Below are 14078 nucleotides of genomic sequence, written 5' to 3'. Positions count from 1 at the left end.
ACCAGAGGAGCGGGAATATGAGCCGTGCCAATCGACGTGGGGAAAATTTCACAGCTGCTGGTGGTGATAAATGAGAGACGGTGGCCCTACTTCTAATCAATACATGTAAATGCTACTCATTACAGCTTTTATACACACTTCTCAATTAGCCTTTCCTCCCACTGGTAACAAGGAATGTCATGCTTTCTGGACTGTGAAAGTGGTTCGGCAGTAAGTTCACCTGCATCGGTGAGACACGGGAACAACACTCGCAGCTCAGCCTGGCAGCAGGTGGTAGCAGTGGAAGTCTAAATTCCTCCTGTAATGTGAACTAAATGAAATCCCAAGTGTTGTCATTTAATTAAATGGTTTTTTAAATACCATTTCCTCTTTCTTGCAGCTAGAATAACCCAGTCCCACACACACTCCTCTGCCTCCCCGAAGTCCTTCAAATAGGGGGTGGGGGGGAAAACCAGCTAAGATAAACATTGAGACCTATAAGACCAACTAAGTTCCCCCTGTGAAAAACAAACACATAAAAAGAGACTAAACGTTAGTCCTGCACCCTAATAAAATATATTTTTGCAGAGTTAAAAGTTTCCCTGTTTCATTTCCTCCTTGTCAAAAAGGTTATTTGCCCCCATTTCCCCCACCCCGTGTGCTATTTGAAAAGAAAAAGCAAGTGGGATGACCCCACAGCACAGCACCCCCTTTCTTTGCAGAGGGAAAAATCATCACCACCCACTATTTCCTGGGAGTTCAGCCCAGCAGAGGCACAGGCTCTGCGCAGGCTCACCACGGCCATCCTCCTGCAGTTCCTGGTACCAGGCTAAGTAGCTCCTCAAAGCTCATCTTGCATCTGTAGTGGCTGTCTCTTGACATGGGCCAGCAGAGAACTGAACTCTAAATGGAAATACATCACTATGTGCCATCCCAGGATACATCTTTTATCACAAGACGTAAACTTTTTGAAGAGTCACAGTCTGCTTGCTTCTTTATTAATCCTAGAAGCTATAGCCCCAATAACAAAAAAGGAATCAACACATCTGCTAATTTTTCACAGGGTCCTCAGTCTAGTGACCACATGTAGCCTTAACAGTCACCATGCTTCATTGAGACTTATGGTATTTGATGCTTTTCTAAAGGTCCTGTTGTGGGAATCAAGTGAATATAGAAGATGAGTTTTATCTCTTCCCTCTCCCTCCCTCCACCAAAAAAAGAAAAAAATCTCAGCTTTTCATGGTTTTAGAGAATAGAAATGTGAATACAAGAACCACAGAGCCTCAAAACTCAAGAAGCAATGAATTACTATTTAAAAAAAAAACCAAAAACTTATGATTTTTATATTCATGATTTTAGGAGTTGATGTTCCCAAAGTTATTCTGCTGTTAACACATCCTGTTCATGTGAACCAATACAGAGTACTTATTTTAGCAACATTTTCTCAAGGGTACACAGCCACTATATATTTCTGAAAACACGGCCACACATGTTCTCCTTCAACTTAAAGAGTAAAATACCCCCATTTCACCACCTAAGGCCCGATTCATCTATCATCATCAACTGGATTCTTCATGCACATCCAAGAGCAGCATCTGACCCTGCAATTTAACTCACACATGTAACCTTTCCACTTGAAAAACTACCATTGCACTTTTGGGGAACAACGTGCAAAAAAGGCCACACGACAGGATCTTCAATAGGTCCTTAGTAGTTAGCTAATTTTTCCACCTTACAGAGAAGTCAAAGGTGAAAATAAAATTTTCTACACACCATTAAGTACTATTAATCCATAATTTTAATTAATTTTGAGACATCTGCTTTGTAGACTTCTCTGAGTATCACAGACAACATAACATGCTGTTTAGAGCTTCAGTACTCAGGCTGCTTACGCATTCAGCCAGAGATGTAAGACATGTGGCTGGGTGCTTTCTTGCTTTACTCTAGAGCACAACGTATTGTAGAAACACCATGCAGTTATGTAAAACGGAATTTTTCCAACCAGCCAGAGAAAAAATATGATTTGAGGTATATCACCAGGCACAGTTCTGGTCTCCTACTACTAGAGATGTGCCTGATTGAACCAACATGTGATGGTTTGGGAGTATATGTGATACTAACTGTATTTTAAAAGTCTGTCTGCTTACAAATGTAATTGCATCTTCTTTAATCATAACTCACTTAACTGGCTTATTTAAAGTTATTTTAAATTTTTCTCCTTTGCTGATAGGTGAATATGGCCAAATAAGGATGAATAATCACTACGCAAAGGGTTAATTTGGCCCTTTGCACTAGTTTAGCTACAGAGACTTTTCAAAGCTGCACTAGAAGTGGGACATGCACAATCCCACACTCAGACAAGCCCTGAGGCACCCTGCGATTCAGAGACAGCAGCTCCCTGGAAAGAGGTTAGAGCCTGCAATAAGGACACTTCCTCAAAGCAGCGATTCCTGCCAAGCCATCGGTGTCATGTTGTTATCTAGAGAAGATGCTGGCAACTCTGGAGCTCCACAAATCAGCTGCTTCAGCTAATGCTGAGCTACTCTCCTATTCCTCTTGTTGCTGTTCTCAGAGAGATCTTTAAGTTTAGTACAATCATTTTGGTAAGGCTGAAATATTCTTTGTGACAAAACTTAATCCAAGTCTATGTACTTGCACTAGCAGCTTGCCACCTTTAGGAACGCAAGCTTTTACTAAGATACAGCCCCTCAAAGTGTTTGGATTAATGAGGATCCACCGTACCCTTCTGTCCATTGGATGCATCAATATTTACTTACTACTTTTCAATCTTAACACAACATATTTCTGATACACGCATTTAATGCAACATGATACACACCTTTGATGCAATATTTTTGTAAAAACTCACTGTTACTGATACTCTAGTTTATATATAGCCAACAACCAGCTTTTCTGTGTGCATCGTGTGAACATATTTATAATTATACATAATCTTATTTATGTTTCCCTAAGCATATTATCATGGACCTATATCTAATTTTGTTTCAGAAACTGAGCTGTGCTTCCGTTATTTATTAAATGGGTATGTGTGTATTCTTTTTACATGTTGACATGTTTCATACTGATAGAAAAATGAGTGAGGAGCAAGAGGTGTCAAAGGAACACTGCAGATAGAAACAACAGGTTATGAGCTGTAGCAAAGTGTTTTACATAATGCTTTACATATTTTTAAATGTATTTTTACTTGTAAAAATACATTGTTGATATTGTCAATGTATCTGCTCTTTTTATTGGATACTAAAATGTACATTCGCCACCCTGAATAGGTGACTCCCCACACTTCAGTACTTCCTCGGTGACCCATTCTGTACTGCCCTAAAAACACAAGATTCTGGGTTTGTCTCTTTGCCTGCTACAAGTCTGGTAGGATATTAGAGAGCATCACTACTTCTTGTCACTACAAGTCACCTTGCTCTATGCTGCTAACTTGTCGATAGCGTTGTTTCAACTCATCTGCTTTACAGGCCCAGGATTTGCACTTTTCTTATCTTCCGCATTAAAAAGAGGAAAAAAAAGAATAAAAAAATTATTCAAAACGGAAGCTTCCGCCTTAAAATGACATTCCACCTCAGTGACAAGTGGTGTCCCTCAGGGGTCTGTACTGGGACCAGTGCTGTTTAATATCTTCATCAATTACATTGTCAGTGAGATCAAGTGCACCCTCAGCAAGTTTGCAGATGACACCAAGCTGAGTGGTGTCATCACGCCAGAAGGACGGGATGTCATCCAGAGGGACCTGGACAAGCTGGAGAAGTGGGCCTGTGTGAACCTCATGAGGTTCAACAAAGCCAAGTGCAGGGTCCTACACCTGGGTCGGGGCAATCCTCAGTTTCAATACAGGCTAGGGGATGATGTGATCGAGAGCAGCCCTGCGGAAAAGGGCTTGGGGGTACTGATGGACGAAAAGCTGGACATGAGCCAACAATGTACACTCGCAACCCAGGCGGCCAACTGTATCCCGGGCTGCATCAAAAGAAGCGTGACCAGCAGGTTGAGGGAGGTGATTCTGCCCCTCTACTCTGCTCTGGTGAGACCTCACCTGGAGTACTGCGTCCAGCTCTGGAGCCCTCAGCACAAGAAGGACATGCAGCTGTTGGAGCAGGTCCAGAGGAGGGCCACGAAAATGATCCAAGGGCTGGAGCACCTCTCCTATGAGGACAGGCTGAGAGAGTTGGGGTTGTTCAGCCTGGAGAAGAGAAGGCTGCAGGGAGACCTTATGGCAGCCTTCCAGTACTTAAAGGGGGCCTATAGGAAAGACGGGGACAGTCGTTTTAGCAAGGCCTGTTGTGACAGGACGAGGAGTAATGGTTTTAAATTAAGGAAGGGCAGATTTAGACTGGATTTAAAAAAGAAATTTTTTTACAATGAGGGTGGTGAAGCACTGGAACAGGTTGCCCAGAGAGGTAGTGGAGGCCCCATCCCTGGAAACATTCAAGGTCAGGTTGGATGGGGCTCTGAGAACCTGATCTAGTTAAAGATGTCCCTGCTCTTGCAGGGGGGTTGGACTAGATGACCTGTAAAGGGCCCTTCCAATCCAAAGCATTCTATGATTCTATGAAAATAATTGTGCCACGTCTTACACCTTTTCAGTAACTCACGCATGTAGATTGCAAACTCTAAATGTAACTACATCACAGTTTTTCTCACGGTGTTACCCATATCTGATGCTATTTATTTCACGCACTAATCGAAACGTTTAATGCAATTAGACTCCAATCAGCCTCACAAACAGTCAGAAACAAGACTAGGGAAAGAACTTAAATGACAACTACTTGCAACTTGGCTGCCTTTACTCAGCAAGACACACCCCAAGCTTCATCTCTCAAGTTTTGCACCTTTAAGAATCAGGACTTTACACTTAAGGGTGACCTGTTTCCCACTGGACTTTCCAGACTTCTCATCCTTCAACTGTAAATGCCACCTTCAGCAAACATCCAGAGTATTTTATACTCTCAGTTCTGAGACCGCCTCTTTGTTATAACCATTGAAGATGTTTAATACTTTCAGTTTCACTGAGCTGAAGAAGGGTTGATAAAAACCTGTACCATTAAAAACTACTCAGCAATGTCCTCTGAGTCTACTGTAACTGTATACTTTTGTTCCAGACTTTGAACCTACTCTGATATGCTCAGATCCAAGATGCTGCTATGGAAGCACCACAGATACGTTCCAACAAACTCACCATAGGGCAAATATCAACATTGCTTCTGATTTGGGACACCCTTCCAGGGTTCATAAATTACATTAGGATTACTAGACCACAGCTGGACAGTTCTTGCCCCTCTCAAAGGGTTGAAGGATGAGGAACACCTGGATGCTCTGGACCTATTCTACTATTCTCCTATTCAACACAAATGGTCCTTCTGGAAATGGAAATCCAGGCTTTTCTTTCCTTGCTTTCAGTGGATTTGTTTTTCTAACAAAAAATACTTTAAAAAAATAAACAAAAGAAAGTTGCTTTCAGGACTTCTAACCCAGCCAATACAATATTCCCTATATACACATATGCTGGAAAAATAAACACTCCTGTATAAATTAAAGCAAGACTTTTCCACTGATTTTGAAGATACCAGAGCTGGCTACAATTTCCTAGTGCTTACAAAAATACACAAACACAAACCCAACCTAACACAACAAAAGTTATTCTAGTTTTGTTGACCATGCTTGACAGACATAACTATGTCCTGTTATTCCATGTGCCTTAGAGAATTTGCGAACTTTCCCTTAATTTTCCAATTATTTTCTTGAATTGTTTCCTTTTTCCTCTTCCCCTGTCAACTATCCTGACATTTCCTAAATTTCCTGGAAGGCTTTTGTCGTTATGTGCTCCCTGCTCTTCAATACATTACGGCTGGTCTTTCACCAACCAAATAAATCGCTGAGTTTTCTCAAGTTATTCTGAAGTATAGACATGAATTGTTCTGCCTCAAGATAAGTTTAAATATACTGTCTGTTTTCCCCAGGTATCTAAGACACTGCATTTATTATGCCTGCAACTATGTTATTTTATAACTTATCCACAGGCTGAGTTCTAGCTTGCACGAACACAGATCACGGGAATATAGCATACATGAAGACATGGTGCATGCTGGCTTTTGCAAAAGCTGTTAATGAGCTGTACTGAAATGGTAGCTGTCACTTTGCATTGGATCAGAGCAATCTGTACAATGTAAGGAAATTAAAAGCTCCCAGTGGCAATGGATCCTGTTTCAGTCATTAGCTGCTAGGGAGTGACAGAGACCATTCAGAGGACCAGCCCCCTGTGAGGTTCTTTGGTCCTCAGGGGATTCACTGCTAATGCTGTTTTATGCCCCACTTCTTTGTGATGCAGAGTGAGCACAAATGAATTGCTATTTAATTTATTTATTTAGGTGCAGCTAACATTGCAGGGGAAACAAAAAAACATTGAGGGGAAAAAAAACCCACAAAACATGGATGCATTAATCTAACAATCAGGATGGCCATGCAAGCCATTTGGTGAATGCCTATAAAATACCTACGTGTATGAATGTGAGGTAGATATATTATAATACAATGAATACCAAATATATACTTCCCAGTCCTTCGCTATTTTCCTTTGAAGTAGGTCCACTGAGACTGAATTAGAAAAGCAAAACCTCCATTAAGTCTTATTTCAGTATGAGACTTATGGGAGAAATATCTATCTATCTATCTATATTTTAACAGAGAGTCTGAGAATATTTGCTTCAATCTTTGTGTTTCAAAAGAGAACGAATCAGGCAGAAGGACAGAAGGTTACAGATTAGTCCTGGTCATTGCTCAAAGAGTGCGGGTTATAAATAATAAAGGAGAAAAGGGTGAAGGACACTAAAATATAACTTGGGGCCCACAATGGAATAATCAAAGCAATGAATCTAATTTCAGCTTAAAAATACCAAGCAACTTTGAATTGCATGTCTCTGTGCTGCTCTCTTCTAAAATATAGGAACTGATACACTAACACACATTTTTAACAAGTTCCATAAGGAGAACAAACTAAAATGTCTTGGTTTTTAATGCACTGTACATGACAGGAATATTTGTGTGTGTGCATATGTATGTACATATACATGTATGCATATATATATTTATAGTCCATATACATTCTTTAAAAGTTCCATGCTATGTAGAAAACAATAAATTGTCTTGCTATCTCATGTACGATAGAAGACAGTCAGTCTATACATACCTGGGGCATGTATGTATATACACACGTATTACATATACACACCTACACATACATGCACAATTTTTTTGTCATTGTTAGAGAACTGTTTTTAAAGGGCAATAGGTGGGGCTAATCCTGCAAACCTGCCATATGACAGTTACAGATCTGACATACTTGCAAGATGACGCATATTACGTGAAATGCTGCGAGGTGCTGAGAGGCAAATATCTTCAATACACAACCCTTCTCCCTTGTGGTGAGAGGGCTCTGCGCTGCTAAAGAAGCAGTCGCCCTCTGGCAGGATCAGCTTCGAAAGGGTCTTTTGCAAGATTGGTTTTTAGCCAGATAACTCAGTGACAAAATGAGGCAAGGAAGAAGAGAATCACTCGGTGAGCACCTTTAAATTATGAAAGGGTCTGAAAGATAATTTTCTCCAGCCTCTTGGTTCAGAAGCTTCTAGGCCTGACCCCTGTATCTATCGCTGTAATGGAAAATCCCACTATTCCAGCAGGAGCAGGATCAGGCCATCTGTTTACCCAAAGTATAAGCTTTCCTAAAGACAACCACTGACTACAGGAGATGAAATTTACAGACAACCCTGGGGCTAAGGTGATTTTCCTCCTTCGTACATCTCATGAAAATATGCTTAGTGTTTCATGTGCTCAAGCAAAGTGAACAGCCACATCCTCACTCAGATCACTACGTCAAAAGAAAAATGAAATTGTAATCAAGCATGTAAAAATGGGGAAGTACTAATATTAAGTTTATCTAGGCCTTAGGGGTGCCATCTCATAACCTTGAAGTGATCTACAGTGGGATTTTAATGTCCTAACACAGAAAAGCAAACTGAGGCAGTGGAGATGGGATCACACAGCACAGCCCTGGCTCCAAAAAGGGCCTGCAGTGGGACTGGAACTTCTTGCTTCCACATGCAGGTCAAGTGAGAAGGCAGCAGTGATCCTCTGGGCAACCCAGTCACTACCATGTGGGTAAGATCCATTTTTCTAGGGGATTTTGAAATTATTTATTCCCCAGAGTAGCTTCTGAACTGTAGGAAGAAGTAATTTTCTTCAGTTGCTATTGGCCGGCCTCTTCTGTACCTATTGTCTCTGTTTTTATCTCCCCCAGCCTATCCCTCAGCAAACATTCTCTCTAGACACAGCGTTTCGTGCCAGAGCAGCCACAGAATCATGGACGAGTAATGGCAGAAGTCCTGCTCAGTTTCTGTACACCTGAGATGAATCACATGAGTGGATGCAAGCTAGACTCCTCCAGTAATTTAGCTGCCAGCAGCTAACAAGGCTGAATGAAAAAGGTGATTCTCAGTAATGACAGAAGAGCCCAATTTGGGCAGATTCTAAAGGAGGTGTTGAGAGGACACCACCCTGCCAAATTTTGTTTCAGTGTATGAGAGACGAACCATAAATAAATTAACAATACTGGGCAATACATATTTCCCTGCTGTTAGTTCAGGAAATGGTTAATCATCACTGTTGCAGGCAAAAGTTACCCTCAGGCAATCATATGACATGGAAAATTTTAGTTTGAAGTTTAAAAACTTAAGACTGGAGCTTAAAAAAGTCATAAATTTCTGAAAACATGCTCTTATAGTGGAAAATATTAGGCAAACCTTGCTATATGAGTTTCTCCCAGTTCTTGTGACACAAAAAAGGTTTCAGAACCATTCTTAGCTAAATTTGCTACTCCGATCAAACACACGTGCACCTGTACACCCATTAGTATTACAAGAGTCTTGTACCCTTGCAAGTTCTAATTGCATGACACAGTAGTTAACAGAAGGCTAATCTCATACCTGCACACACACACACACACACACTTTAAAACAAAGTCTGAAAGAGAAAATTGCCAGATTTCTTTCTTTGACAAATGTGAAATTGTACAAATGTCAGTATGTGTAACTGTAAATAAAATAGAGAAGAAAAAAGCTCAAAATAAAGGTCAGTGAAAGCTGAAATTCTCCCTCCTAGACATAATACAGTATATAAAGTCGTTACCAGGCCTTCCAGGCGTTGCGCAACTTTGCCCCTTTCTACATCTCATCTCTAGTTGCTCATGACCTCTGCTTTGCCAGTTCAACTTACCTTTCCACTATCTAAGGTGTTTATATAGCCCCCATTAGTCTAGTACTGGAAAAAAAATCTCACAATCTTTTAATGTTTTTATCACTGTGAGACAGGGACAAGTTATTATCCCTACTTTATACAGAGGGAACCTAGGTAAAGCAAGGATAAGGCATATTTTTTAAGTGCTTAGACTCTAGCATTAAGCTAAAGTGCTTGGAAACTCTTAAGGAGAAAGTCCATATAGACACATGAAACTGCCTTAATTTATGTCCCTTGACTCCCTTCTTTTATTTGATCCTTCTCAACTATTTTGAGGGTTCCCCCGTTCCATAGCCATTTTCAAAAGTGACTACCATAGTGCCTAAAACTCAGTGAAAATCAATGGAATTTAACCTCTTAAAATCTCATGAACCAGATTTTTAAACGTGTTTAAATACCTAGCTCTCACACATGAATAACCTGGACCTAAGTCACTCCTGAAAAAACAGGTGAGGCCTTGCCATGCCTATAAGGGCAGTGTTTTAATACCCTATAAAATTTGGGCTGTGCCCACCAGTGTCATAAGAAGTGTGTAAAGTGTAAAGAAGCTGTGACTTGAACCCTGGATTCCTGAATCCTTCAGGAACAGCTTCTTTGAGGCACCATCTTTTCTCTCTGTTATCTGTCACAAATTAATTCTGTTCACCAAAGCAACTGCCAAAATCTGGGAGCTCACTCATCCATTCCTCTGCCAAAGCCCCTCTTTATACTAATTTCTGGCTAGCCAACTGCTACTGACTGCCTCAAACTTTACTTTGAGTTCAAGTGAAATAATGTCATTTTACACATTAAAAATTAGAGGATGTATGCTAAATACTAGCTTATATGTTGTCTATATAAAGAGCTTCCAGTTTTATCTTAGCTAACACAGCTTACTCCCTGGCTGAGCCTGCCTGGTCCAAGCTCTGTAGCAGCAGTCTGAACTCTGCTGTACTCCCAAGGAAGTGCCAGAAATCTTCAGGCAGTTCAGCTCAATTTTAAAAATAGCTGAATTAAATATGAACATAAACTATAAATCCTTTTTTTTCTCCTCATTTAATTCATTTTAAGCTTCTTCTACATTTTTAGCAGTGTACTACAGATTTTTTTTTTCCTCTGACATGGATCAGTGCCACAAGTTTTGACAGAGCAACACTGAGGTTTTAACTACAGGGCAGAGAACAAGGGGAACACATTTGGTGAGCAACAAGGTGGTGCCTTCAGAGTGTGACAAAAAACCAAAAAACACACTTGCTGCTTCTGTTGAAATAATTGGTAATAGCAAAAAAAAAAAGAAAGGTAATTTCTAGTATCATCATCAAGATTCACAGATTCATCTCACAGTGAGCCAATTCCACATCCCCTAGCTAAGGCTAAGCAGATTCACAGACCTCAGGTAGATATCAGTGCATTGCTTTACACTCTGTTCGGATTAGAAATTTGCTTTATGGCTAGGAGAGGTTAAGATCCTTCCCTTTTTAGTATTTTATAGAAGTTCAGACCTGGTATTCACTATGAGAAAAACACTAATAGGAAGCCAAATCCTCCTAAAGACATGGCAGTTTTAGTAGTAAGCATTAACAGGCAACAAAAATCCTAAGCTCTTCCTCAGTGCTTACCACAGTATATTCAGCTGCAAAAGCACAGAATTTTACCATGTAGCATTTCCATTAGTTTCTTAACATAGGGAAGAAAAGACACTTTTCTTTCTAATGACAGAGCAAGGAAATGTGATAAGCAAAGGTCACCCCCCTATTTACACTGTCAACTAAAATCCCCTTCCACTTTTAACTAGATATGATGTTCTTCAGTCCCTGTCCTGAACTACTTTCTAAAATTGTGAGCTACTGAGCACAGTGAGTGTTACAGATGCAAATCAGGCAAGACAAGTGTGCAGCCTACATGAAAATTTATAACAATTGTACTTTGTGGTAAAAAAAATAAAATGTCTGTAAAATATGACTGACACATTTTCCTAAGAAATGCTAAATTAAGATCTCACTTTACGCTTGCATGGCTTGCAAATTTCAAGGTAAACCATTCTGTACACAAATCATGAATTAATGAAAATTGGGATTAAATGAGGAGGCAACAACAAAAGGAATATAAAAATGGTTGCCTTGTAAGATGAACACTCCTAGAACACTGACTCAAAACAATAATCAAAGTGCCTTCCTGTTAGCCTGTTACGGATATCTACTTCCCCAAAAAGGGTTTAAATGAAATATTTCCATTAATCTACTCTCTACAAAAGTCTACATCATCCCCAACTTGTGGGGATGTTATGTCTGAAACACAGCTTATTAGGAAACGTAGCCTGCTACTCGGTTTATTTTTTTAAAAAAGAAACATGAAATACTAGTACAGTATGTTGTGTGTAAAGAGGCTTTATTAGAATAATCTCTCCCCAAAGATGCTTTAATACTAACCCATCCACTGACCCATGAAGGGTAAATGCTAAATTCTTACAGTCAAATATTCATTGTAACTCTTTGAAAAAGATGGATGAGCTGTGGCTCCTCTTTAAATTACTGTGAGATGGATAAGTAGGTACTATCATCTGGAAGGTGATCACCATCACTAGAAGCATCACCTCCCAGCTGTTAAAGATGACTGAATTCTGACAAAGGAGGTTTGTTTACATAGCCATAAAACTGCTATAGTATCTCTCTCTCTCACTGTATGTATTTATAACACTGCTCTCATGAGAAGGTAAATTTCAGATGTTGCAAAGGCACCTAGAGAGTAGACTTTTATTAAACCATCTGTTTTTTTAATAAAGCAACATAAACTAATAATTAATTTACAAACTGCCAAACCTTTAATCTTAAATCAGGAAGGAATTTATTAAAACAGTAATCGTGCATGCTTTGCAGCATGAGGCTTTTTGAAGACCTGCTGAAGGCTAAACAGTGAGTTTCCTTAAGCTGAGCCAGTGACAACAGTTCTGTAGCATATGGTGTCAGGGCTTGGCCCCAGCAGCACATGGCTGAATACCTGTAGGTATCAGGGAAGACTAGTGAGAATTTCGGTCTCAGGATCCAGCCCAGGTACTTGAACTCCATAAACTGAGAGTCCTCAAAATACTGGGAGCTTCATTTGAACCTAAAGAAGCTCAGAGACTAACCCTTAGCATATTGTAACTTTGCCATAGGGGTCATCAGTGTATCGGGTGGAGAACCCATCAGAACTGGGAACCACAGGGTCCAGTTCTACTGCATTCATGCTGAGTGGGGAGCTGGGACCCAAAAGCTACTGCCTCTGAGGCACGAGATCTTGGGCAAAATTAAGTGTTAGCCTCTGGCTCCCTCTACCAGCTGAGCTCTAGACAGAGGCCAGATGCTGCCACTGAATTTGGCTGGAACCAAGAACCACGTATCAGCACGGTCTGCCCTACTCTGAAAAAATAAAAATACAAAGAAACCCACCACCTCCCAACCACTACCATTGCCTTGTAAGAAGTTCAGAACAGTGCAGAGCTACTTGATGGATTTTTACCAAGTTTGTGGGTTACAGATCATGAGCTGTGCTATGTCTGGCCTGTCACTGCATTCAGTCTTTGAGGCTGAGAACTGCAGATGCTCACCGGATCAATGACAACACTAGGTACAACGGATCTTCCTCAGACATGGGATAAGTATCCCACACAAAGCACATCTAAATAAAATCTACTCTTAGTCCTGAAGCTGGTCTAAATCTGTCATTTCAGTAGGATTGGTACTGTGGAGTGCACTATTCATACAACTCTCCCCCTCTTGCTGCCTTGAATGCTAAGTGTCTTTCAGAGGTTAACAACCCCAAATTTCTAACTCCTGTTACCACTGCTTCAACAGGCTGTCCTGACACCATTGACCACATTTGCCTAGTGAGGTATCTTGCATACTGAAAAACCTGAAAAAAAGGCTGGTTTTGATTTGGAGAGGGGTGTGGGGGGTGTTTTTTTCATTTTGCTTTGGGTTTTTTTGATTGGTTGTTTTTTTAAGGTTTTGAGCCAGATTTAAACCATACAACTACAGTACTTAAGCCTCAGAATTACAAGTTGATACCTTATTAGCAATATAGGCCAAATCATGTTTCTACTGCAGTACACAAAAAACTATCAACTACATTAATGATAGAGAATTGCCTCTAAATGATGAGAGCATGTGGTCATAAATGCTAGAACCAGAATGAAAACCATGGCTGTTTGATAAACCCATGACTGCTCCTGGTACATATCCCCAAAGCACCAAGTTCATTAACAGCATAAAGAAATAAGTAATCATAATCTACTGAGTCAGAGCAGACAACTCCCAGACACATCACTTCTCGAGTCCTGCCTGCTCTCCAGGATGCTCGCAATATCTCCCAGAGTTGCCCAGAGTGGTTTAACTCTAGTTTAATTAGAGCAAGCCCCCAGGTAATTCTAGGGGAATTGTTTGCAAAGTGTGATACAGATAATAAGAGTAATTAAATCTGATGTTAATTTAACATATACAAGCAACAGGTGAAAACTTTTTCCTAATTTTCTTGGTCATCAAGGCCTATGTGTCTAACTATATAAAGTAAAATTATACTCAATGATGTTCTGAAGCTTAATTTTTTTAAGAAAGCTTCAAAATTTAGAAATAGAATGTGCTATAAATGGGAAAAGGATCACATTATTAAAATCTAAAATACTGGTGCAAGTCCAGAGTGACTTGGAATGAGCACAATACCAAGTAAATGCAAACAAAATGCAAGGAGAATAAATTAACTGCTTTAAGACTGTAAATACTTGTATTTCATAGCATAACCTCAGCTAGTAAGTTTATGGCTGCACTTTCAAC

At 40.1% G+C, this 14078-nt stretch overlaps 1 protein-coding gene across 1 annotated transcript in view; it reads right to left on the bottom strand.

Annotated features, from left to right (window-relative positions):
* POU6F2 (POU class 6 homeobox 2) overlaps nucleotides 1–14078 on the bottom strand; it is a 320325-nt gene that overhangs the window by 224185 nt on the left and 82062 nt on the right. The gene's annotated exons all lie outside the window — the stretch shown is intronic.

The sequence above is a fragment of the Mycteria americana genome, chromosome 2, assembly GCF_035582795.1.
Source record: "Mycteria americana isolate JAX WOST 10 ecotype Jacksonville Zoo and Gardens chromosome 2, USCA_MyAme_1.0, whole genome shotgun sequence".
Classification (NCBI taxonomy): Eukaryota; Metazoa; Chordata; class Aves; order Ciconiiformes; family Ciconiidae; genus Mycteria; species Mycteria americana.
This window is presented reverse-complemented; position numbering and strand designations above follow the sequence as displayed.